General features: G+C 33.3%; 3 long non-coding RNA genes, 2 other non-coding genes and 1 pseudogene across 5 annotated transcripts; 4 read left to right on the forward strand and 2 right to left on the reverse strand.

The window, feature by feature from the left end:
• The first annotated feature begins 11,685 nt into the window (after positions 1–11,685).
• LOC141700451 (uncharacterized) lies at positions 11,686–12,902 on the forward strand. The gene is made up of 3 exons (XR_012566345.1): positions 11,686–11,953; positions 12,572–12,637; positions 12,771–12,902. It is a non-coding gene; the product is annotated as an uncharacterized LOC141700451 (long non-coding RNA).
• LOC141700452 (uncharacterized) lies at positions 12,661–14,781 on the reverse strand. The gene is made up of 3 exons (XR_012566346.1): positions 14,612–14,781; positions 13,430–14,118; positions 12,661–13,329 (listed from the first exon to the last, which is right to left on the reverse strand). It is a non-coding gene; the product is annotated as an uncharacterized LOC141700452 (long non-coding RNA).
• A 118-nt stretch (positions 14,782–14,899) lies between these two features.
• On the reverse strand, positions 14,900–18,154 carry LOC141700454 (uncharacterized). The gene is made up of 3 exons (XR_012566348.1): positions 17,788–18,154; positions 17,430–17,565; positions 14,900–14,956 (listed from the first exon to the last, which is right to left on the reverse strand). It is a non-coding gene; the product is annotated as an uncharacterized LOC141700454 (long non-coding RNA).
• Positions 15,503–15,665, forward strand: LOC141700463 (U1 spliceosomal RNA). Its single transcript, XR_012566355.1, has one exon. It is a non-coding gene; the product is annotated as a U1 spliceosomal RNA (small nuclear RNA).
• LOC141700467 (U6 spliceosomal RNA) lies at positions 18,034–18,136 on the forward strand. Its single transcript, XR_012566356.1, has one exon. It is a non-coding gene; the product is annotated as a U6 spliceosomal RNA (small nuclear RNA).
• Positions 18,155–19,720: 1,566 nt separating the features above from the next.
• On the forward strand, positions 19,721–19,841 carry LOC141700466 (U5 spliceosomal RNA; annotated as a pseudogene).
• Positions 19,842–27,910: the final 8,069 nt, after the last annotated feature.

Genomic DNA, 27,910 nt, shown 5'->3' on the forward strand with positions numbered 1-27,910 from the left:
ATTGAATGGCACCATTAGATGCACTAATTTTAATTTCTTTAATAAAACTAATAAATACAATTAGAATACAAATCAATCTTAATTTAATACCTTTTTCTAGTTACATTAGGAGTCTAATACAGTTTAGTTACATTAGGAGTCTAATACAGTTTAGAGATTATATGTATAATTAATAATTAAAGTAACAACTAATTTCAACTAGTCCTAAGCAATGGCCTACTCTTCTCAGTTTAGTTATTGTTTCAATATATTCACATAGTTGTTAAGTCTACAGTTCAAGCTCTAAAATTTATGCAATACACCCACTAAAGGATATAAACCAAATCATAACTCAAGTTTCAACAGTGTCTGTACCAGCGTAAAAGACCAGAGAATCTTACTTATTATGAGCACATTTAACATTTAACCTATGTTCTTTATGTATGTATGTACATAAATCAATGTTCTTTATGTACCAAAAAAGTAAACAATCTATCTTATAACCTAATTAATCACCATTTAAATAGTGAAATATGAAACATAGAACTAAAAACATACTCTAAACAGCTGAAATATGTGAGAAAATATATCGGATAATAGAGTTTACTTACCGGAAAGTGACGACACAATGTTGCATATGAAGGACACTAACTCCTCACTTCATCTTCTTGCACAAGGAGAAAGTACCGGCATATTAGAGGCACTTAAGGCTCTGTCAGGATCCTTTTCTACAATGACAGTATACGCATTAGATTGAATTACGGCTTGTCACAAGCTAACAGATTACACAAAGAAAGGTAGCAGCGAATAAGTTCTCAAGCGAACAATCAGTACATCCTGCACATAAATTTACCTTGCTACAAAAAACTCTAGAATCACCAATCCACATATCTCACATCTATCTTAATATTAATATTGCTAAACAAATTAACAACTATTTAGCCCACAAGCCCCTCCTAGAATTACCGGGTTCCGTATGCTTATTCAATTTTTTGGGACTTTGAAATAAATTCCACATTACAAGAACAAGGTAAACAACATTGTCAAAGACTCAAAATCACATATCAAAGAGCTGTCCGGATTTCTACTAATTGAACTGATCAACGTGACCGTGCGATGAGCCCAGAGCAAACTATTCTTTCACCTTTAATTTTAGGCTTTTTACTAAAGAATAAAGTGTGCTTGTCACTTACAGTGGAATATCAATATCCTATCTTCAGATGGGGTTTCTGAATGCATGGATCTCCTAGCAATTCAAGCTGCAAAATTTATGCAATCCACCGACTGAAAGGGTTTACCAAACTCTGAAGTGTATTAACAAACTGGTTCATCTGTGTAGTAATTATTTCAACATATTCAAATAGTTACTAAGTCTAGAATTCAGTCTAAAATTTATGCAATCCACCCACTTAAGGGATAACTAAATCCTAACTCACGTGTCTGAATATACTAGTTCAACACTGAGAAAATAACTAGTAAGGCAAGGGGCATAATTGCATAATAACATATTATCATTGCATACTTCATCATCATGCCCTCTGATTTGAAGGGACGTACAAAACAACCCTGAATGTCTGAACCAGCCAACAATGAGATAAATCTGTAGCAATCAACATGATCATGTAAACAAGAAAAGATAAATTTGTAGCAATTAACAGTATATTGTAAACAAGAAAAAACAACATAAATTAGTTGACTTGTACAAATATAAGAATTTTCATACTTCGTATACTTGTGAAATGGATACCTCTTTCGCATCGACACATGGAACGACTTAATGAAGAGGTGATCTTTCCTAAACACCGGAACCAACACGATCCCTGTTTCCGTTTTAAACCTGCCTAAGGCTCAATGATGGAGAATAAATAGTATTCAAAGAAGTGTCATTTTACACCAATGCAACTTTTGCAATTTAGCTAACTTTGTGCCCTTGCTAGATTCATTTCCACTTATGTTTTTCACTGTGAATAGTGTTCTTTAACTTTTGTACACGTAATAAATTGCTTCCTTGCTGCTGAATTGAATCAGATATACAATATAAATCATTTTTATTCAAATCATATTATGTAAAGCAGAGTTTTGCTTAACAGATTATAGGCTGCAATATGACAGGTACTTGCACAAGGAAGAAGTACAGGCAGATTAATGACAGTATACGCATTAGATTGAATTACGGCTTGTCACAAAGAAAGCTAACAGCGAATAAGTTCTCAAGCGAGTAATCAGTACATCCTGCACATATATTTACCTTGCTACAAAAAACTCTAGAATCACCGATCCACATATCTCACATCTATATTAATATTACTAAATAATTAAAAAAAATTAAAAAAAAAACTACATGTACCAAAAAGCATCAATATCTTATAACCTAACCATCATTTAGATAGTGAAACAGCATATGAGATATAAACAACTTAAATATGTTAACATGTATAACAAAACTGATAGCGTGTTTGTGTTGGTGCAGTGGCTTTCCCGAGGGAGGTCAAAAGTTCGAATCTCGAGATGCGCGAGTGTCGTAACTATAAAAAAATAAAAGAAAACTGATAGGAGAAAAAATGTAACTAACCGGGAAGTCACGCCGGAAGTTTCATCGATCGAATAGACCGACACTCGCTCCTCTTTCATCTTCTCATTTGGTTGTTTTTGTTGGAGTTTTGAGCATCCCAAAAAACCCTCAAGTCAATAATAGAGCAAGTACTGTTATAATACTTTTGTACAAACAAACACGGCCTTATGTGTGACAGGGTGAGAGGGGGGACTGGGAAGTAGGTGTACGTGTACACACTCCGCATCAAACATGCTTTTAATATACTCGTGTTTCATTTTCAATGCATATTCCTCGTTCCTCGGGTATACAAGGATCGGGTTGGACGAACTGAGAGAATTTAGCAACCTGACTTAATTAATTTGAGTTTTAAGAATTTCAATTCAAATCAAATCGTTTAAATTTGTAATTTAAATCAATTAATAATACTTCATTTTGGATCGGATTGGATCAATTTGATTTGTTTAGTAAATATTCAAAACTAATATTAATAATTATAGAATAAAGTAGTAAGTCTCAAAATCTAAAATAATTGAAAATTGTTCAACAGAATATTACAATCATTCATGTCAGATATGGCTTAAACATCCAAAATAGAGTAATAATAATAAACATTAAACTCAATAAAAGAAAACGGCGGTATATTATTTAAACATTGAGGACTGATGTTATAAGTTACAAATAAATGAGTTTATCTATTAGGCCAGAACATATTCACAATTATAAAATCAACAGATTAACGTATAAGTCTATTTTTAATCGAATTGGATTGTAACAGTTTAAAAATATCGAAACTCATATCCAACCTAATTAAATCAGGTTGACATTCTTTCAACCCAAATATGTATCGGGTTGGAAAAAATCGATTTGATCGGGTTGTATACACCCCTAGACGTTTCCCACTCGAAAAATTAAAAATAAAAGCTCAATTAAAACTTTTCTGACCACATTCTCCATAGGCCCCCTTATCTCTTCCTTCTCTGAGCTCAGGTTATGGAAGGAGCCGAAATTTCTTTCTCTGGTATTTGTTTCTAAGAGAAATTCTAGAGACCGGACATGGTCCAAGCCCGATGAAGAAATGAAGCCAATGGGGATGCTACTTGATACAACTAATTGATACCCCTCCTTCCTAAAAAAAGAAAATTTCGATACTCCCTCCCCGTCATTAGATAAGAAAATTTTGATACTCCCATTATATGTGTTCATTTAAAAAAAAATCTCAAATACAAATTAAATTAACGATAATTTTTCAAAATTATTCTTATATTTGTCATTCTCTTAAAAATTTAACTCTATTCTGATGTTTTAATGCATTAGATAAGAGTATTTGGACTTATTTGCGGGAAAATAGAATTATAATAAAAAAAAATCAAATAACAAAAAAAATAACCAAATATGCATATTTGCGAATTGCGTCTGGGTAAATGCATATATGTGCATTTTAAATATACACAACCAATAACACAAACAACAAACAATGGCCTATATATTTTATTAAAAATGTTAGAAATATCAAAGTAATATTTTAAGTATTTGTCATAAATTATTCGTTATAATAAAATTTAATGAAAGGGATAAGCAATTGTTACCCTAGTAAAAATTGTTTTATTTAATATTTTTCTGACAAAAGTCTTATTTAATATTCATTCAGAAAAGATTGGATGCATTTGTTTTCCTAGTTGGTTTATATAATTAATAACATGTAAGGTTCCGGAGTAGAGTGGTTAGTTAGCACACATAGAGACTAATATAATAGCACACATAGAGACTAATATAATGGTAAGAGAGTACATCAGAGAATTGACAATAATTAATTAAGATAAAATTTAGATTAATATTATGAAAAAATCCGCGAGTCCGATACGGGGATACATATATGCGAAAATTCGACACGGGGACTCGGCATGCTACCCAAATGTCCCTGCTTCTTAGCCTAAAAATAATATCTTGCAACTTTACTTGCATTCAACTATCATTTCATGGCTCTTATTCTATAACTTTAGAAATTGTGATATATATTGCAACTAACAGTCTACTGTTATTTAGAAATTACGCATGAGAAATTTTTCAGGAGGAATTTCAGAGGCCATAAGATGATCCATACACTTCAAGCCATCTTTAGTTTTGAGTAGGCATACTTTTTTGAAACAGGGATGTATGCCTTACTCCTCAAAAGTTGGAAAGGTTTTCGCTTCAAAATATTCATCTGTAGCAGTTTTCAAATCAGATGTGTCATGGTACTTTCCGATTACGAAATCTTTGCTTGCCAAAAAACTGTATTGATCTCTCTTTTTATGAGGTGTCTTCCTATATTTAACATCTCTTCTCCAGACACAATGACATTTTCATTATGTCCTCCACGCACCATAACACTTACATTATGTCCTCCAGGCACCAATACCCTCATGTGCTATCCTCCACATACCACAACATCTGCAATCTCCTCTCCGACCTTTAAGATAATATATCCTTCATCTACCAAAGTATCCACACACTTCCCAAGACCTTACTAGTCAGATACTTCTTTGCAATTAGGTCGATTAAAGTCACATAATCCTCGATGCGGTCATTAAAATATAATATACGGTGTTTGAGGAATCTTTTAATTCAGAAAGTCAAAAAGCTATGTAAATGGATATATATGCATTTTAAATATACATAACCATATAACACAAACAATGACCTATGTATTTTATTAAAAATGCTAGAGAAACCCAAGTAGTGTTTTAAGTATTTGTCAAAAATTGGTGATGATTTGTTATAATAAAATTTAATGAAAGGGATAAACAGCTTTCACCATAGTAAAGATTTTATTATTTAATATTTTTCAGACAAAAGTCTTATTTAATATTCATTCAAAAAAATTGGATGCATTTGTTTTCCTATTTGATTTATATAATTAATAACATGCAAGTTTTCGGAGTGGAGTGGTTAGCCATAATATAGAAGAAGCACATCGAGACTAATACAATGGTAAAAGAGGACATGAGAGAATTGTTACTAATATAATTTACATATCCTCTCAGTTTTATGTTATACAATATTATGTTTTCTAACTTGTAAGATATAAGAGACATATCCAAAATGACCTTAAAACAATATCTTGCAACTCTACTTGAAACTCTAAATTATCATTTGATGGCTCTTATGCTGGAACTTATGTACTAGCTATAAATGGTGATGTATATTTCAACTGACGGTCTACTACTATTTAGAAATTGCGCATGAGAATTTTTTTCAAGAGGAATTTCAGAGGCCATGGGATAATCCATACATTCCGATCCATCTTTAGTTTTGAGCATACATACTTCTTTGAGACAGGGATGTATGCTTTGCCTCCTCAAAAGTTGGAAAGGTTTTTGCATCAAAATATTCATCTATAGCAGCTCTCGAATCACATGCATCATGATACTTTCCGATTACGAAATCTTTGTTTGCCAAAAAATTGCTTAGATCTCCCTTTTCTCTGAACACACCTCTTAAGGTGCCCTCCGTTATTTAACACCTCTTCTCGACGCACAATAACACTTTCATTATGTCCCCTGGGCACCATAACACTTCTATTATGTCCTCCATGCACTAATACCCTGCCATGCTCTCCTTCACCTACCGTAACATCTCCAATCTCCTCTTCGGCCCTTTAGATAGTTTCTCCTTCACCTACCAAAATATCCCCTACAATACCCAAAACCTTATTAGACATACACTTCTTTGTAATTATACCGGTTAAAGTCACATATCCTTAATGCAGTCATCAAAAGAGAATCTACAGTGTCCGAGAAACCTTTTAATCTGGAAAGTCAAGAAGTTAGGTAAATGTATATATACATATATATATATATATATATATATATATATTTAAAATATACATAACCAAATAACACAAATAATGAACTATATAGTTTATTAAAAATGTTAGAGTATTAAAAATGTTAGAGATGCCAAAGTAATATTTTAAGTATTTTTTAAAAATCAATATTGAAGTAAAATTTAATGAAAGGGATAAGTAGCTTTCACCCTAGTAAAGATTGTCTTATTTAATATTTTTATGACATAATTCTTATTTAATATTCATTGAGAATATATTTGTGTATTTTTTTTCCTATTTGGTTTATATAATTAATAGCATGCAAGGTTCTGGGGTGTAGTGGTTAGTCAACACATAGAGACCAACATAATGGTAGAAGAGGACATGGGAGAATTGGTACTAATATATTTATATATCCTCCCAGTTTTCTGTTATACTATATTATGTTTTATCACTTGTAAGACATGGGAGATATACCCAGAATGACCTAAAATAATGTCTTGCAACTGTACTTGCATTCAACTATCATTTGATGACTCTTATTCGCGAACTCATATACTAGCTAGAAACTGTGATCTATATTGCAACTAACAGTCTACTACTATTTAGAAATTACGTATGAGAAATTTTTCAGAAGGAATTTCAGAGGCCATAGAATGATCAATAGAGTCTGAGCCATCTAGTTTTGAGCAGGTATACTTCTTTGAGATAGGGATGTATGCTTTGCTCCTTAAAAGTTGGAAATGTTTCTGTTTCAAAATATTCATCTATAGTAGCTTTCAAATCACATGCATCATGTTACTTTCCGGTTACGATATCTTTGATTGCCAAAAAACTGCCTAGATCTCCCTTTCTCTGAACACACCTCTCAAGGTGCCCTCCCATATTTAACACCTCTTCTCCAAGCACAATAACACTTTCATTATGTCCTTTAGGCACCATAACACTTTCATCATATCCTCCATGCATCAATACCCTCCCGTGCTCTCCTCCACCTACCATAACATCTCTCATCTCCTTTCCAGCCCTTAAGACATTATCTTTTTCACCTACCAAAGTATACCCACACTTCCCAAGACCTTATTAGTCAGATACTTATTTGAAATTAGGCCGTTTAAAGTCAAATAATCCTCGATGCAGTCATCAAAAGAGAATCTACGGTGTTCGAGGAACCTTTCAATGTAGAAAGTCAAGAAGCTAGGTAAAAGCATATATGTGCATTTCAAATATACAAAACCAAATAACACAAACAACAACCAATACATTTTACTAGAAATGTTAGAGTACTAAAAATGTTAAAGATACAAAAATAGTAATTTAAGTATTTGTCAAAAATCAGTGTTGATTCGTTATAATAAAATTTAGTGAACGGGATAAGCAGCTTTCACCATATTAAAGATTGTTTTATTTAATATTTTTTTTGACAGAATTCTTATTTAATATTTATTCATAAAATATTGAATGCATTTGTTATCCTATTTGGTTTATATAATCAATAACATGAAGATTCTGGAGTGGAGTCAACATATAGAAGAATCACATTTATTGTGCAAAACGTGCCTTAACAAAACAAGACCATGTCGCTTCGACAATCCTAAGATTCAATTGAATTGTAATTTTATGTAATTTGTAATGGTATTTCTTGAGTCTGTAAAAATGTTTGAATAAACTAGACTGGAGTATTTTTGTAGTAAACAACCAACAAGTTAGGAATAAATCTTCGGAAGAAGATCAAGCCTGATTATGCCTCATAATGAAGATAAACTGTTTGGTGAAAAATAAAGTTGTAGATTGAAAAATATTTTAAGTCAAATGTCAAGAAGTCACAGATCAAGAAAAGTCAAGAAATATATCGGGAAGTCAATTTGGATTGTAGAGAAGTCTCTTTACTTGTAGAGAAATCTATTTACTTGTAGAGAAGTCAATTTGACCTGTACAGAAATGGAGATGTCGACAAGTCAATTTGGCATGTAGAGAAGTGGAGATATCGACAAGTCAAAACACATGTAGAGAAGTGGAGATATCGACAAGTCAAAATACATGTAGAGAAGTGGAGATACCGACAAGTCCAAACACGTGTAGAGAAATGGAGATGCCGACAAATCATCTACACATGTAGAGAAGTGGAGATATCGACAAGGAATTCTACATCTCGATACAGATATCTCCATACACTTTGAAGATCTCGATAACAACTTCAATTACAGAATGCATCTATCCTGAAGATTCAAGATTATCAGTCAACAAACATGGAAAGTCTATAAATGCAGCTTGAAGAGTGCAAGATCAAGGGTTAAGATGAACTGGACAAAGGAGGGTCACATGCCTAGAAATTTGTATGCAAATTTGCAGCAATTAAAATAAAAATAGAAATAGACAAAAATACTTTAGAAAATATGTTAGTATTTTTAGTGTAATTTCTGTAAACTGTGCATGTTGATCTATAAAACATGTCATGGGTCCTTAGTACCAATGCAACAAACAGTCTAGGATTTCTTGTATTCTCTCAAGAAGTAGACGAGTTTTAAAACATTCAAGAAATCGGATTTGTAACACAACATATTTGATTTTTAATATAAAGATCAAGTAAATTTTAATAACTATTTTCCGTGTCTTTTACAATTAATTGATTATCACTGCAAATTTCTATTTGGTCTGTTGAGTTCCATAGCCTAAACACAAATTTGATTTTCTTGAAAGTAATTTCTAAAATTTAAAAAAAATCAAGAAATATACATTCACCCCTACGTGTGCATTTCATACCTAACACACAGATAGACCAATGTAATGGCGGGAGGGGACATGAAAGAATTGGTATTAGTATATTTACATATCCTCTCAGTTTTCTGTTATACAATATTTTTTTCTAACTTATAAAAAATATTACATTGATTATTGAATAATAAATAATATAATTTTATGATATTATATTTGTGAATAATGAGAGAGCGACATGTTTAACGAGAGAACAATTTTTTAAACTTTCTGACTTATTATATTTATTTATTATTCATAATTTCAGAATGACAAAAATCAGATAAGAAATGCAAAAAAAAAACTTTGAAGCGCAACTTAGTAAACTACTCCCTCCATCCCAATAGATTGTTAATATTTGAAATAGAGAGTTCGACACACATATTAATGCTCTTATCTAATATAATTTTATAATTATTTTGATTTTTTTAAAATAAAAAAATTAAACATTTAATATTTTTTCAGAAGAAAAAGATTTTAAAATAATTTATGTAATAATAGTATATTAGAGCCTTAAAATTTGTGTCGAAGATCCTAATCTTTTTTCAAACAAAAAAATAAATTAAAAGTGAGTTTTTGACGGAACTTGAATATAAATACCAAAAATGGAAAATCAAGGAAGTAGATCCATATTTGGGCAACATAATATATTTAACAAATCGAACAATATAAGTTTTACAAATATATAGGCTAGCCATCAAATAGAAGCTAATATTAGAATAAAATTATAAATCAATGATCACTTATTAATTGATATAGTTATAATTAGTGATTATAAAATAGAGAGAATTGCAAAATGCACCCCTTAATTTTGGCCAAAATTCAAAGTTGTATAACTGTTTTGAACAATTGCAGATTGCATCCCATTTCTTTCAAACCCGTTACAAGTTACACCCCTTTTGTAATTTTCCATCAAATATGACCGTTAACGTTAAGTGTTTGAATGGTAAAGTTGGTATATTAGTATTTGAATAGTAATTGCAGCTTGCAACCCCTAACTTCCAGTTCGTATGCAAAATGCACCACTTTGTCAGTTACAACTAAAATAATGAGGGTAAAATATGAATTTTAATATAAATTTTAAATAAATTTTGTAGTCATAATTCGAAAAAGCTAAAAATATTTATAATAATGAATTCTTCCCCTACATTAAAAAAATAATAACGTCACATTATTTAAAAATAATCCATGCAATTGATTTAATATTAAAATTTAATATACATGTAATTTAAATTAATTTTAGTGAATTATAAATTTTTGGAATTAACACCCTGTAATAAAAACTAAATTTGAAACTATGACTCAAAAATTGAAAAATATAAAATATATGTAAAATTCATTTTTAACACAATTTAGAACATATAAATATTTGTTAATTAATTTTTCAAGCTGAAATTCATATTTTTCCCCTGCCCAATAAAGGAAACTAGGCAAAAGAGGTGCTTTTTGTACCGAGTTTCAAAGAGAAGGATGCAAATTGCAAATTATGAAAATAGGTGTATAATATTGATTTTGGAGCAAAACTAAGGGATATAAAATGCAATTTTCTAAAAGATATAAGTATGTTTTAATTATGAAAGTACTAAATTACCCCATTGACTAACGTTAACGGTCATATTTGACGAAAAATTACAAAAGAGGTGCAACGTGAAACGAGTTTTAAAGTAATGGGATGCAATTTGCAATTGTTCAAAACAGATATACAACTTTGAATTTCGGCCAAAGTTAAGGGGTGAATTCTGTAATTTTCTCTATAAAATAATACACTTATATATTTATGACGGTGTCACGACTCATTTACTTATCAGTATTATCTAATTTAGCGTTTCTAAGTAATTTCGTGATTATTTTTGTGTTTATTTGCCACTAAATTGTTAATATATAATTTATTTTTATATTTAATAATTTTTAGTATGCAAATTAGTGATTTACAGAGGTTTATTATTTATATTTTAATTTAATTTGTATTGGAATAATACTCTAAAGATGACATATTTAGGGTGTGTTTGATATTGTTGTTGCAGACAACAACAACAGTTTTTCGCTGAAAAGCAATTAAAATACTGTTTGGTAAAATTTAAAAATTAATTTTCGGAAAAGTGTTTTTGGCTAAAAGCGGGTGTTACCAGAAAACAAGTGCCCCCATACTTTTAAAAAAGCTGTTTTTTAGCTATTGCGGGAATCAGATGCTGATTTCACCATCAAACCTTACCAAAAACATTATTATTTTTAATTTTTTGCATCAAAACATATATACTTATAAAAAAATTACCAAACAATCATCTGATTTTTACAACAACACTTTTTTCAGCAACATTTTTTCTAACAACACATCAATTTTTAACAACAATCCCAAATAGAGTCTTAATTTAATATCAAAATAAATCATTTTTAATTATAACATATAAGTTGACAAAAAGAAATTACATCCAACTTCTTATATGTATCAACTAAATAAATGACAGATAATTTTAGATTTATCAACTAATTCTACAATCAATCAGATATTCCCCGTTGTTGTATAATTACTTTAATAGTATTCTCCAATTCTCCTAGCCCATTTAAATAAAACCCTCTGGACAACTACTCAAGTAGTCCAAATTTTTGGGAGCATCATATTCATATCATATTCATAGATGTCGGGATCATTAAGCCATTGTCTATATTGTCCAAATTTATCTTCAATACCGAATCATCGTTATGTTTTCTCTTTTTTGCAGGTCTCCCGTATTGGAGGTTGTTTATTCTATATTTCTTTCACATAATTTGAATTTCAATTTATTTTACTTGTTGTAGTTTATGTGCTTGCTTTATTTACCGAAGACAGGGATTATCTCGTCAGATATCAAGATAATCAACATGTACGTCATGTTTACGTACTTGTAATTTATTTTCTGAATTTATCTGAATTCGTTTTGTTAATAATATACTCCCTGCGTCTCAATTTAATTCCGTTTTTAGAGACACTTTTTTTACTCATGGCCTTGCAATTTGAGCGTCTATTCTATATAATTCTCGGGTGAGGCGGAATCGAACCCAAGACCATGGACGGCCATCCCATTATCAGATATACCATCTGAGAGTAGTTTAAAAAGAAAAGGTTTCCCCGAAATATCAAATGGATAATCCAACTGTTTTGATTGTTGATTCGACATGCATGGTTTTGCAGCAATGTCATGATGCTAATTATATTCTTGAACTTTATGGATCCTTGGGGTATCCTTTCAGTGATGAAAGGATACAATTTTTGCAATCAGAAGATGATGCAATTGCAATGCAGCCGTCTTTGCAGTCTCTTCTGGCCTCTCCTCAACGTGATTATGTGATATCAAACAAAGGAGACAAGGAAATTTTATTTACTAAATAGAGAACATAATTTCGAAATCCTAGTCCCTGATTCATTGTGTTAAATGTTATTATGCATGTACATGTTGAATGAAGTTATGCAATCTCTTTAACAGCACTCCTACTACTGGCAGGTACCTATTCACACTCTTGAAGACAAGGTGGTAGCCATATATTTTTATGAAGAAGATGGGTCTGAGGTAAGTTGTATGAACATCATTGGTGCATGTTATATATATGATTTAAAACAGAGAAGCCAAATGTAAAGTTACAAAGTATACGATTCAACGACTACTTTACGTGCTTAAATTAATTCCTGAATCTAACTTGTAGGTTCCTGTCTCTCAACTTGCTGGTAAAAATGTGCTTGTGTTTTTCAATTCTTATGGTTTAGACACCGAAAGGATAGAGTTTCTCAAGATATTAAAAGGAAGGCACTCAAAGGGGCACTCAAGATACCAAAGGGGGAAGAAAACTGATCATCACCTCTAATAATTCAATTCTTGCACTTGGTTGTATTGCAAGACTAGAGCGTAATTAACAGCGCTCTGTGGTCTTCTCATATTTCTGAACAATCTGAGTCCTCTCATTGATTTGTTTGGCCGACTCGGCCTGACTCATCTTCTTCTCAATCCTCGTCTTCTGAATTGACTGTCTCACTTCCGTCGCCACTCTCTCCAGCGCCACTGGTTCTGCTGCCGCGTCCAGCTTCCTCGCATCCAAGATCGGAGCTGTGGTTGTCTTCTTGTTCTGACCGGCAGTATGATTCTTCACTGCACCATGGAGAGAAGTAGAGGATCATTCTCAGCCGGGTTTCCTGGCTGGGGTGGTCTTGCAGTTGTCTGACAGATCTTAACCTTTTTTTCCTTGCTGTTGCTCAGAAATTTTCAACCTGCCAAGTTTTTTTCCTTTTTCACAATTTATGGTCTGCTACACATATGATCAGAAGAACTACTGGGATAAGTCAAAATTTTTGAAGAAAAAATGCTTACCTTTATAGAGCTCAGACCTCAGACAAGTTGCAAAAGGAATCAAGGCTGATTGGCTCAAGCACATTATCTCGAAGAAGTTGTTCTGATGTCTCCGCAAAGTGTTTGCAGGTATCAAAGAATGATTTTTAACTGTTATTGGTTTATTAATGAAGTATGCGATAATAACTTTACTGTTATCGGTTTCTTAATGAAGCATGCGACGGTAATTTATATTTATGCAAGTCAACTGCTTTGTATCTAGGATAGCTAAACTGCTTTGTAAATGAGGTAAGTTGTATCAACATCATTGGCGCATGTTTTATATATGATTCAAAACAAAGAATCCAAACGTAAGTCACAAAGTACATGATTCTACGACTACTTTATGTTCTTAACTTAAACCTTGAATCTAACTTGTAGGTTCCTGTCTCTCGACTTGCAGTTATATGTTGAGACTATCTTCAGAGTCAGATGAATCAGATGCAGGGGAGGTTGATCCACCTGAGAGGAAGAAAAAAAAAATCAAGAAAGGAGATATGATAAATTTGCATGACCTTCTTTGGTACCAAAGACATGGATTATCTCGCAAGATATCAGGACAATCAACATGCACGTTCTTAGTTAGACGATGAGTTGTTCAATTGAAAGTCCTGTTATGTGCTATGCCAACGCGAATCTATTCATCAGACAATATGAATGCTCCTGTAACTCTGCAAGTTTACAGAGTTACATTATGTTAATTTTTTTGACAAAAATGACTACCTTATAAATGAGTATATGTTCTAAGAAAGATATTAAACATTCAACGGAAGTTTCTGAACATGATAAAAAGAATTATAAGAGATTGAAATAACTATATGCCAAGTAACAACAGCCCTGCAACAGATTGACAAGTACATTGTATCTTTAAATCCCCTTGTCACCATACCAATATAAGGAATGGCTCCTCTAACAATAAAAGTTGACCAGATTTTTAACTCGGCCCCAACATGGTTCATGTATGAGAGTTCTAACATGACTTATCGTCTACATATTGGATAATTCAAGAACTGCTATTAATTAATGACCGTTTAACAAATGTATATTGCTCATTTATCAGTCATTTGAAGAATAATTGCTTCATTTTCTTCACTACATCTAGCACTCATTAAAGGTTTCATCATCCCAAAACTAAATGAGGCATAATACAACTGTCAGAATTACCTCAGGACTGAGGCCACAGGTTCCCGTCTCTGCGATAAAGAATGTTTGCTATAAATGGATTACGTTTCTAAGCATATTCTACAGCATCTCCTCTGCCTCGTATGTCCCATTCCTTCCAAGGAGCCACAACACTAAGTCAGGATTTAGAGCAAAGAAAATGAGCTCAAACCGCACCTAAATACGACAAATATAGAATAGTTTATTGAAGAACTAATGGACTGCATTACAACATTTAAAATCACTAGAACATTTAACCAAGATGGTCAAAACAGCAAGCACAATTCGAAGCATGCCTGATCATTTCTCCATGTGCATTCAACCTCTCGGGGAGACATCAACCATAGCCTGTCGGCACAAAAACAAACAAGCTGAATACGTTACTAAACTACAGTGTAATGCATTTCATCTTTTTATAAAATAGAGGTTATAGGTTTCCTGGCCCCAATTTCTTTATAATAGCCGAGTAAATTAGCTATTGACTATTGTTGCGCGGTACTTGAGAAGTCGCCAACATCACATATCAAAGAGCTGACCGGATTCCTTCTAATTAAGCACATCCATGTGATGAGCACATAGCAAACTATTCTTTCGACTTTTACTAAACTATTTCTTTTTATATTTAAATAGCACCAAAAGACAATATACTGCGAAGTGCAAGTGTTCGTATGGTAACCCACATCAAAAATATTTTGAAACATTGTCTAGCACACCTCTACATAAAGCAAACTATTCCTTCGCTTTTTACTAAAGAATACCGTGTGCTCGTCACTTATAGTATGCCTATTTTTGAAGGGGCCTTTCTTTTCGTTGCCTTCCTACAATCTAAGATCAGAATTATAAAAACTGCATTAGATAATGAGTAGTTCATTATAAATTTGCCCCAGGCTTGTAGAAATTGTAAGAAAGAATTGTCAATGAGCGAACAGGAAGGCTCATGGCCTAGATTAGTGACCTCCATTGCACTTAGGAGGGGTGCTCGTCTAAGATCTACCCAAGTGGTGGAGTCTACATCATAATTTGTGTTGGGGGTGGCTTGCGTTCGCGCAGCCCCCCTGCCAATATAGTTTTAAAGTTTGTGTTGCGTTAAATGTTATCCTGGTTTTGTCACTTACTCTCTTTAAATTGGTCTTCATACTCCTTCCTTCTATTCATTTATCAATCATGCCTGACTAGAATGCATGATTATAAACCAAATTACTGCAATGTGTAAATCTCCATTGGTCCATCTAGTAACAACACATATTTGTAGTTCCCCGTTGTCTCCCTCTAAACACAGGTAAAGCCACACAACTCTTAACTTCAATATATTTTTTTAGCAGTCTTCCTCTAGGAGGGACGGATGAAACATATTTTAAATCAAACCAAAGTAACGTCAATTAAGGAGGTGAGTAAAACCAAGTCTGCACATTCAAGTGGTGACAAAAATTTCTAAGCAGTTCATGTAGAGAGAGTAGAAAAGATTCTTTATCTAAACATCTCACCCTTTAAAGAGAGGAGTTCATGTGGTTCAATATTCTGCACTCTGCAGTCTTAACTTTTTACCGTTGAAAAAGAGATTAAAAAAACGTAATATGCAAACATCTCATAATTCATGCGGACAGACTTAAATATCCTATGCATTTGGAGCTCATCCATCAACATTGAATATGAACTAACTTCGCATCACATGTTTAGGATATCTTAGCATTTTGTGAAGATTGTGAAGATCAAGTGTACCTCATTTTCAATTCTATCGTTTTCTAAAATTACTGTATTAATAATTTACGATAACAGTGAACTACTTAAAAACGAATGTATTCTAAGTTATTTCAAAGGTAAGAAACACAAGAAGACCCACATCGTTTCAAGAAAAGCATAAATGGTTCATTATATTAAAGGAGATTCAGCACATACAACATCTGGGCCTTGTAGCGGGGGCCTGTTACTCATGTGAGAGATTTGAGATGGTTGAAGATTGGCATGGTTCAGAAGGTCGGTCTCTGCTGAGTAATTCACAAGCATGCCCATTTCAAGTATGGAGTTGTACCATGGGTCTTGGGCGAAGGCCTGGACCTCATGGTCACTAAAGGGGAAGGCACTGCGCTAGGCAGGTTCCACTGAGCAGCGATAACTTCCCTCTCCTGTCGGTGGAAGGATAACATGCATGTTCTTGGCAAGTCCATTAGCACCTGATGAGCCACTCAACCCAACAACCATCTTTTGTTATTTTTTTTAAAATGCTGGTTGCTGGTGAGCATGTGTTGTCATTTTTTCAGCCTGATGTGCATCATCATTGTTATGTTTCTTTCCCTGCCTTTTCACTGGATTTAGCAACGTACTCGACTTAAGCTCACAGTTGATGTTGTCATGTTCATGTGCTGTCTCTCATGAATGCACCAGAAAGGGAATTAAACAGGCACTTCAAAATTGTGCCATCTGTTTTGGCGATCTCAAACTATTGACGGGGAATGAGCCGCACACTTCTATGTTGTGTGATCTCAGTTTCTTGCTTTAAATCCTGAACTCAGTGTTGTGCATACAAGGCAAGATGCCTAAGTTATTTATTAGCAATACATTAGTCCCTCCAAACTGATAATAATCTAAATTTCCTCCTCATAACCCCCAAAATATTAACTTCTCATCATATTCTACAAGTAAACTGGACATAAAAAAAAGTTTAAGATAAGGCTTCTAGCATGAATACAATATCTAAGAAACTAGCTAATTTTTAGTCTTCCCAATAAGGAAAACGAAAGAGCAAGAAACAAGAAATAGGCCACAAGAAATGAGAATCATAAAAAAGGTTGCATAATACCAACATTTATTTTTTATGGGATACCTGAGAATGTTTCAGCTTCAGCTTGCAGTGAATGTCCTGCAACACAAGTGCAGACTAACTTCAGGCAGTACGATATAGAGACCATTTGATTCTAGAAATTGCACTTCTGTCCTTGGTTTACTACAGCTTTTCAACACTATAAAGGAAAAAAAATGATGCCGTCAGTTTTGATAATTTTATCCCTACTGAATCAATTGCAGTAACCTAATAAATGCTCCTTTTACGTCAACCAGTCACTGATCTATATGAATTGTACGATGTCATGAATAAATTGTACTAAAAGACGAGCACAACAAAACGAAAAGTTTAAGCACAACATCAAACAAGAAAAAATTATAAGCAGGAAACGGAAACTAACCAGTGACTAGCTTAGAATTTAAAGAACAGTCTGCTAAAACTTTAAGCCATAACAATCCCATAGGAACGCAATGTTCGCGCAGCTTTGTTATCCATAACACCTAATGCATCAAGCATTGCATGAGCACAATTATAGATTCAAAGCCTTCATGTTGGCATACACTTGATTTCTTTTAAAAACCTCCCACATTGGCCAAGAATAGTGTTAACTTATTCTTTATATAATAACAGTTTAATTATACACATTGTCCCTTCGGGGACATCTGATAAAATTGGAACGATACAGAGAAGATTAGCATGGCCCCTGCGCAAGGATGACACGCACAAATCGAGAAATGGTCCAAATTTTTTTGCCAATCAAATCTAGGAAATGGACCATAGTTTTGTTACAAAACTCTTTCCGTTCAAAATCTAGCCATGAAATCAGGGCTGGAGGAAACCTACTACGAGTCCAAGATCCCCGAATATATTTTTTAAAATTATTACATAAAATTAGAAAAAAATTACAATCACAATACATAGGAAAAATATCGGTTAACTGTAAAATATTAGCTAAGATACAACCAACCAGAAAAAAAACGTACTTCAAGATTTCCTTACTGATTAAATGGCCATTAGAGTCCACTATTTTTAATTTATTCAATAAAACTGATGAATACAAATAAAATACAATCACTCTTAATATAATACCTATTACTACTTTACTAGTTATAACTTATATTAATAGTAACAACTAATTTTAACTACTTCTGACCAATGGCCTATACTTATAAAGTTACTACGCACCTGCATGCACTCACACATCCTCCTAACTTCTATAGAGTAATTATGTATGCACTCGCCCATTCTTAACCGCACAATATGCCAGTTCCTAGTTTAGTCCTTTATTTTTGACATATCGACTAAATGGTGCAGAATTAGAATTTTAATTCTCAAATTCAAGATATTAAATGGACCATATCTATAAGTGAAATCTAGAAACATGCACTAAGCCTTTTATATCATGACCTCTTGAACCTAGCCATGAAGTCACCTTCTTTTAAATGTACGACCGACAATTAAGAGATCAAAAGGTTTCTAGTTGCACAAATTGAGGTTTCCTTCCTGGATTCTTAAGCCGGCTCGGATACGATATGCTTGTGAATTTAAGTTTCGAGATAAATCAAAAGTAAAATGCCTATCTAATTAAGCTGCTATTGGATCCAATGAGATAAATCTTTAGCAATCAACACGATCCTTGTTTTCGTTATCAACTCCAACAAGTTGAACACTGATGGAGGTTAAATAGTATCTTAAGAAGTGTCACTGTACACAACAAAACTTTTTCAATTTAGCTAACTTTGCGCCCTTACCAGATTCATGCCCACTTATGTTTTTCACCGTTAATAGCGTTCTTTAAACTTTTGTATACGTAACAAATTGCTTCCTTGCTGCTGCATTGAATCAAATATACATTATTAATCATTTTTATTCAAATCAATTATGTAAAGCAGAGTTTTGCTTAACAGGTTATAGGCTGCAATATGAACAGGTACTTGCACAAGGAAAAAGTACGGGCAGATTAGAGGCACTTAAGGCTCTGTCACGATCCTTTACTACAGTGACAGTATACGCATTAGGTTGAACTACAGCTTGTCACAAGCTAACAGATTACACAAAGAAAGCTAGCAGCGAATAATTCTCAAGCGTACAATCAGTACATCCTGCACATAATTTCACCTTGCTACAAAAAACTCTAGAATCGCCAATCCACATAACCCACGTCTATATACAGAATTATACAAGCCCCTCTTAGAATTACCAAGTTCCATATGGTTATTCATTATTTTGGGAATTCAAAAGAAATTCCACATTGCATGAATAAGGTAAACAACATTATCAACATCACATATCAAAGAGCTGTCCGGATTTCTACTAATTGAACGCAACCACGTGACCATGTGATGAGCACAAAGCAAACTATTGTTTCACCTTTTACTTAAAAATAACGTGTGCTTGTCACTTACAGTGGAATATTAATATCCTATCTTCAAGGGGGTTTCTGTATGGATCTCCGAGCAATTCAAGCTACAAGACTAATGCAATCCACCGACTAAAAGGGTTTACCAAACTCTGAAGTGTTTTAACAAACCCGTCCATCTGTGTCGTAATTATTTCAATATATTCACATAGTTGTTAAGTCTACAATTCAAGGTCTAAAATTTATGCAATACACCCACTTAAGGGATAACTAAATCCTAACTCACGTGTCTGAATATACTGGTTCAACAGTGAGAACATAACTATTAAGGCAAGGGACATGATTGCATAAAAACATATTACCATTAAATACTTCATCATCATAACCTCTGATTTGAAGGGACGTACGAAACAACCCCGAATGTCTGAACCAGCCAAATGTTGATTCCCGTCTCAACTCCAAAAGTTAAATGGCTGATGGAGCATTTCCTTATGAGAAGTGATGCCTACATATAAAGAATGAAATTTGAGCAAGAGGTCAATTAATGTATAGAATCAGCTTTTAATTTTGTTCGGATAAAACACAAACAAAACATATAAAAGAAAATATAAAAAATGGAACGGAATTACATCAAATGATTTCCACCTTGAATTTTGGACAAAAAAGGTCCACAAAAGAAAGTAGATTTGCAATTGAACCGAGTGCATTTATTTTCTTACACGGAGATGTTAATTTTTTTGTCCTCTGTAACTTTAAAAAACAGAATGCAGATAGTACTTGTACTGATTTATTTTTCCATACCTGCTTTTAGATGTTATACAAGTTAACTTCTCGTAGGTAAATTTTTGGAATGCACAATATTTATCCATCCTTCCTTTCTATTTACTTGCCTCAAGCATAACTCTAGAAACGATGAAGACCGGAAGAATATATTGTTGACAATTGCAGTGACAACCACTTGGTCAAAAACTTTGAGTAGAAAGATGAATTCCTTGATATTAGTAGAAATCCCTGAGTCATTCAAAACAGAACATGAGATCAAAAGAATATGTTAATGCAGTCGTACCAGTAGAGCTGGCAATTTGGTATACAACATGATAAAACGACACGAGAACGACACGATATAAATGGATATGTGTTCAGCTTTTTGGTACACGAACACGAAAGTACACGACACAAAAGAACACGAAATCTAAACGGGTACGGATATGTGTTTACCCTTAGATACACGACACGACACGAAAGTACACGAAATAATAAATTTTTTAATAATTTTTTTAATATTTGTATATTCATTTATATAAATATACATATTACTATAATATTATATGTATATATACATAAAATTCATGTATATTTATAAAGTTATATCCAAAAATATACAATTATATGTAAATATATATATTTGTAATATATATATAAATATTTATATGTAAAATTATATCAAACTATATAATATTTTATATATTTATTAAATTATTTATTTATTTATTTTTATACACGAAACGATGAGTTACGGATATGTGTTTACCCTTAAGTACACGAATGCTAAACGGGTCGGATATGTGTTTGTTCTTCACTACACAAAACACGAAAGTACACGATACGAAAAGTATACGAACGACATAAATTGCCAGCAAATAATGGGACCAAATTGTTGGAAGATGCAAATGTTCATAGTGATTAGCAGAACTCAGAATTAAGTTCACCAGTTCTTCTCCGGTTCTAATAATCAATAAACTCTTACAAAACAAACACTGCCTTATGCGTGAGAAGAGGACTCTGTCTGAACTCTGAAGTAGGTGTACGTGTACAACACACACTCAAACATGCTTTGAGTGTCTTGGAAATCGTGATGCTTGTCAGTTGCAGCTTAGGCCTCGAGACTTCCCTTTAAAATAATAATCTACTACTTTAGTCCTCGGGCCGGTACCGGTTAATATCTAGTTTATTTGAAATGAATGTTTTAGTTTAGTTTAGAAAAATCAAGTAGATATTAAAAAAATATTTTATATTAATATTTTTTTAATATGGAAAAAATAATTTCATCAATAATATATTAATCATTTATGAAATAATATTAATAAAAATTTGCATCGCACGGGCGAATAAGATGTAATTTGATTCACCTCTCGATTTAGTTTAGTTGTCTCTTTTAATCACGACAGTCACATGTTTTTAATAAAATAACTATGACAATTCGATCAAAATTTTTTTAGTGTCTCTTGTTGGCTCTTCGTGGGAGGAATGCCGATCAAAATTGTCAACTTTTAGCTTCATTCGGCACTTTCCTAAAAATAAAAATGATGTCATGTGACCTACTAAAAACATGTACTTTCATATTTATTTTTAATTATATTTGTATATAAATATTTTGACAACTTTAAATGCTAATTGTTATAATAAATTTTGATAAGAAATATGTCAAAAAGTACGGTCCCAGAACAAAACAATAATATATTAGTATTACTGATGAGTTTGACAATATTAACAAACTTGAATTTGTACACCAATTGGTATTGCTCGTATGCCCACTAATTATGTAACATCGTATCAGAGTTCGGACCGATAAATGACTCAGATTCGAGTCCTTGTTATACTAATATTCTCATCTATATTATATTATAATAGACGAAATATTAAAAATTTGGTAGTCGGTTGGTCGGTACTTGCTGAAATTACTTAATTACTCTTACTTAATTATTTAAATTCTAATTATTGGGTCGAACAATTCTAATTATAATTGATCTTGTAGACAACTTCATCTATTACTTTACCAATTTCAATTCTATTTTATATCAAACTCTATATCATTATAATTTATATTAAATTCAACTTATTCTACCAATTCATATTGTAATTCATATCGACTTCTATATTATTCTAATTTGTTACTTCAGGCTAAATTAAATTTAAGCAAAATAAATATAATTATTAAGATTTAGTTGATATATCATGTGAATCAGGTTAAGATAAAATAATAATATTAGCAATCCTCCAAAAAAAATTATATAATGAACTTGGATAAATTAATTAATATATTTTATTTATCTAGGATAAAAAAATACATTATATAATTGATGCAGACTAACACAAAACTAAAATAAAAATATAATTCGACTAACAAAAATAAAATTATATATACTAATTATTCAGTCTAAAATAAAATTATCTTATTGATCTAGACTCTAAAAAAATTAAAATTAAACTAAAAATAATTAGTTTGATTTGGTCGGTGTATTGGGTATCGGGTTAAAATAAAATAATGTAAACCACTGATCTGAGATAAATCAAATTAATATTAGAATAAGTATAATTCGTATCCTATTGATGTGAACTAAAAATTCAAATTTTAATTTAAACATAAATATTATTTTTTTTAAAATACATATAGAATTATCAATAAAATTATATTGTTCAATCAGTAATATTGTCTCTTTCAAATATCTTTTATAGAATTATAGTTAATCAATTAAGTAATCATCATGCTAAAAATAATATTTTTTTAAGGTCCCGACATAATGGAGATATTATATTTTTACCCTCAATAAAATAATAATTTCGTTATAATAATATTTCCCCCTTACCAATGCTATCACTTTAAATAAGTTTAAATGTTCTAAAAAGTTATGAATATACAAGTCTACTGATATAATTATTATGAATTCATATCATATAGAGTTTTAAATGAACAAAATTAGGAATTGAATTCAATTTTTTTTAAAAAAATTATATAATATTAAAAAAAATCTGTGAGATCCGTGCATCGCACGGGTTTTAACCTAGTAATAATTAATTAATCAATGCACCATAAGAGGATGCGCGTGATCTACTTTTCATGTGTCGGGACCGGTTGATGACTTGTGTGTGGGTTTTCGAGTGACCGGAAGTGGTTAAATATTAATATAAAATTGTGATAATTGTAATAAACGGAATACAATACAATTTTTTGTTTAATTTTCACAAATTTTGGTTCATTTTGTTTGATTTTCACATTTTTTGGTTCATTTTGTTGGGAATGGAAATTTTGTATCTAAATATCAAATCATAAATAAACAATATATCCTTTCATTTAAAACTGTGCATAATCTGTGATTATATCTCACAATTAAATGTATAAGATGAAGTAAATCTTAACAAATACTTATTAATTCTTAAATAGTCTGGGAATATATCACTAGAAGAAGACGGTTTTTCTCCCATGAAGTGAGAGCTTTTGTTTTTCTCTCCCTTTTCGAAGTGTGAGAGTGTTGTCTTTTTAATGGCGAGAGTAGAGGATATCAACGATAGGTTAGCAGAAATGGGGATTGACGATGAGCAGAATACGGAACTTGTGTTTGAGGAGGAGGACGAGGACATATCGAAAAAGTTTGAAACTTGTCTAGTAGGTCATTTTTTGACTGATAAGAATCTGAATGTTCGAGCTATGAAGTCCAAAATGGCGGATATATGGCGACCTGCAAAGGGGATAAATATTAAGAAGTTGAAGCCAGGTGTGTTTCTTTTCCAACTTTATCAGTTGGATGATTTGGAATGGGTCACAAATGGAGGGCCTTGGAGTTTCGATGGTGCGATGCTTATCACTAGTAAAATTGGTTATGGTGAAGATCCACTGGAAGTTCCATTAATCCATTTACAATTCTGGATTCAGTTATTTGGTGTTCCTTCAGGGTTGATGACTAAAGCAGCGGGGGAAACAGTTAGGCAATTTCTTTGGTACGTTTATCTCATATGATCCTAATAATAACTCTAGTATATGGCGTGACTGCATGCGTCTGAAGATCAATGTTGATATAAGGCAGCCTCTAAAACGTAAGAAAAAGATTTGCAGGAAGAATATGTCGGAATGCATTGTCCAATGTAAGTATGAAAGACTTGGCGACTTCTGTTTTGTTTGTGACGTGGTGACACACACTGAAAGGTTCTGCAACAGAAAATCAGCATCGTTGAACAAATATTGTCCTCGTGAATGGGGGGCATGGTTACGAGCTCCGACCAGGAGATCGTTGGGGCAAGAACGAAGCCGTTTTCTCCGTGATGATAGGGATACAGATTGGGACGGGAGTCAAGGAAAATTTCATGTCAATCAGCATGTTCCGAGGGATTCTTTTATTCTAGTGGGATGTACCGGTGTGTATGGGCGGGATTTAAGTATTGAGTTATCTGATAAAGCTAATAGTCAGGGATTTGTTTTTAAATCTGTTGGGGAGAACTCTTTGGCGGTACATGATAGAATTACTGGGCCTACTGAGGAGGAATTAATTGGGCTAAATATGGAGGACAGTAATAAAAGGATACGTGGGCCAGAAAATTCTATGTTAATGGATATTGAGAATGGGGTTACTTCTGTTATTGGGCTTTCTAAAGTTGATTGTCCAGTTTCATCTGGTTCTGATTTGGCTCGCTTGGGCTCAGCTTGCTTGGCAAGCGAGCCAGGCCCAATGATTTTTCTTAGTTAAAAATGTCGAGGGTTGGGATCCTCTCGCACAGTTCGAGTCCTTGGAGATCTCATCAGGTCACATAAGCCTGAGTTTCTTTTCCTTTCGGAGACTATCTCGTTTGCAAATAAAATTGAGGAGCTGCGTATCAAACATGGTTTTGCTTCTTATTTTTCAGTTGATAGAGTAGGTCGTAGCGGTGGTTTAGCAATTTTTTGGAGACACAATGTTAAGTGTGAGGTTACTAGCTTCTCTCGTAACCATATTAATGTAAATTTTCTGAATAATGAGGCTGCTAGTTGGTCCTTGTCGTGTTTTTACGGGTTCCCGGAGAGGGCTCGTAGAAAGGATTCTTGGGAGCTTATTCATAAGTTGGCTAGTATGACTCGGCTTCCTTGGCATATTATTGGTGATTTCAACGATATGTTGTATCCGCAAGACAAATGGGGGGGTGTTCCTCAAGCTACTTCTTTATTGTCTGGTTTTAAAGATGCTTTGGACGATTCTTTGCTGGTTGAATTGGATTTACAGGGAGGTGACTATACCTGGGAGAAATCTCAAAGTACCCTGGAATGGGTTAAAGAGCGTTTAGATAGAGCTTTCGCAACTCGAGATTGGTTGCTTGCGTTTCCTCTCTGCAAGTTACAGGTGGTTCCAGTGCCGGTGTCTGATCATGATCATTTGCTTCTTGATCTGTATAGTGTGGCTTTTTCTAAAAAACAATTTCGTTTTCGGTTTGAAAACACGTGGTTACAAAAGCCTTCTTTTCGTTTCCTCTCTGTAATGTGCTTTATAAGATTTTATCAAAAGTGCTAGCCAACAGGTTGAAGAGAATTTTGCCACATATTATTTCCGAAAACCAAGCCGCTTTTGTTCCTCACAGAAGTATAAATGACAATGTGCTCATAGCATTTGAGCTCATTCATCACACGAAGAAAGCAGTTGGGGGTGGGGAAGGAGATGTGGCGCTTAAGCTCGATATTTCGAAGGCCTACGATAGAGTTGATTGGAACTATTTAAGGCGTCGTCTGCAAGTTATGGGTGTTTGTGACCAATGGATAAAGTGGATGCTCATGTGTGTCAAGACAGTATCTTATGATGTTTGCTTTAATAGTAGCACTATTGGTCCAATTATTCCGTCGAGAGGAATAAGGCAAGGAGACCCTCTTTCTCCCTACCTATTTCTATTTTGTGTTGAGGGATTATCAATCTCTTTGATAAATGTTGTTGATAGAGAGGATATTCATGGTGTCAAGGTGACTCGTACAGGCCCTGTAATATCCCACTTTTTATTCGTCGATGACTCGTTTTTGTTTTTCCGGGTAAATCAAGTTGAAGCAGAGGCAGTCAAACGAATTCTGGATGAGTATGCTGTAGTTTCGGGTTAATCCATCAACTATCAAAAATCGGGCATTTTCTTCAGTTCAAATGTCAAACAAGAAAAACGAGGGCTGATTTCAAATATTTTGGGGGTTCATAATGATCTTCAGAATAGTATGTACCTGGGTTTACCCTCTCTGATTGGGAGATCAAAGAAACGTGTGTTTGGGTTTGTGAAAGACAGGTTATGGAAGAGACTCCAAGGCTGGAAAGCTAAAAAAAAATCACGTGCAGGGAAGTCTGTCCTTATCAAGAATGTTGCAACAATTATTCCTTCATATTGTATGTCCTCTTTTCTTCTTCCTGAAATGATGTGTAAGCAGATGGAAATGATGATGAATAAGTACTGGTGGCAATCAGGTTTTGCGGACAGGAAAAGAATTCACCGGGTTGGTTGGGATGGCATGAGTATGTCCAAGTGTCAGGGGGTATCGCTTTCAGGAATCTGTATGGTTACAACATTGCTCTCATGGCCAAGCACGTATGGAATTTCATTTACAAGCCTAATTCTCTTGTGTCGCGATTTTACAAGGCAAGGTATTTCTCCAACACACATATTCTCCAAGCTATTGTGCGTCCTGGTTCTAGTTTTATCTGGCAAGGCATTGTCAAGGCAAAGAACGAAGTTATGCAGGGTTATGGATGGATTCTTGGGGATGGGAAAACTATCAAATGTTTTCAAGATCCGTGGCTAGCTGGGAAGGTTGGTTTTAAAGTCGATCAGTCTAGAGAGTATGCTGATAACACCTCTGTTGTGTCTCCATTATTTCAAGAGAATGCTAGAGAATGGGACACTAGAAAAGTCATGGAGATTTTCTCTAATGTGGATGCTGATTTGATTTTGGCAACTCGAATTCCTGCTAGTTCTGTGGATGATCGTTTGGCGTGGACAAGGACTACGAATGGCAAATATTCAGTTAAAACTGGGTATCAATTATGGCATGGTCGAAATATTGGCACTGGTAATGTGGTTCAATCGCAGGGTTGGAGTAAACTATGGAAACTTGATCTCCTTCGTAAAATCAAGGTGTTTTTATGGCGATTATGCAGAGATAATATTCCGGTGAAGTCGAGATTAATTGTAAAAGGGGTGGCTTTATCTCCTGTGTGTCCTATGTGTGATAGGGGGAATGAAGACTTACTCCATCTTTTTATGTTATGTTCTTTTGCTATGAGTTGCTGGCACTATGCAGGGTTATCTGTCGATGCAGGGGTCGATGAATCTATCCCATCTTGGCTTCTTGCTCGACTCTCGTCAATGGATATGGCTCAGATTAGTACTGTTGTCAAGGTGTTATGGGGCATCTGGTTTTTCCAGAATAAGAAGGTGTGGAAAAATAAGTTAG

Source organism: Apium graveolens, unplaced genomic scaffold (assembly GCF_009905375.1).
Source record: "Apium graveolens cultivar Ventura unplaced genomic scaffold, ASM990537v1 ctg24, whole genome shotgun sequence".
In the NCBI taxonomy this organism is placed as follows: Eukaryota; Viridiplantae; Streptophyta; class Magnoliopsida; order Apiales; family Apiaceae; genus Apium; species Apium graveolens.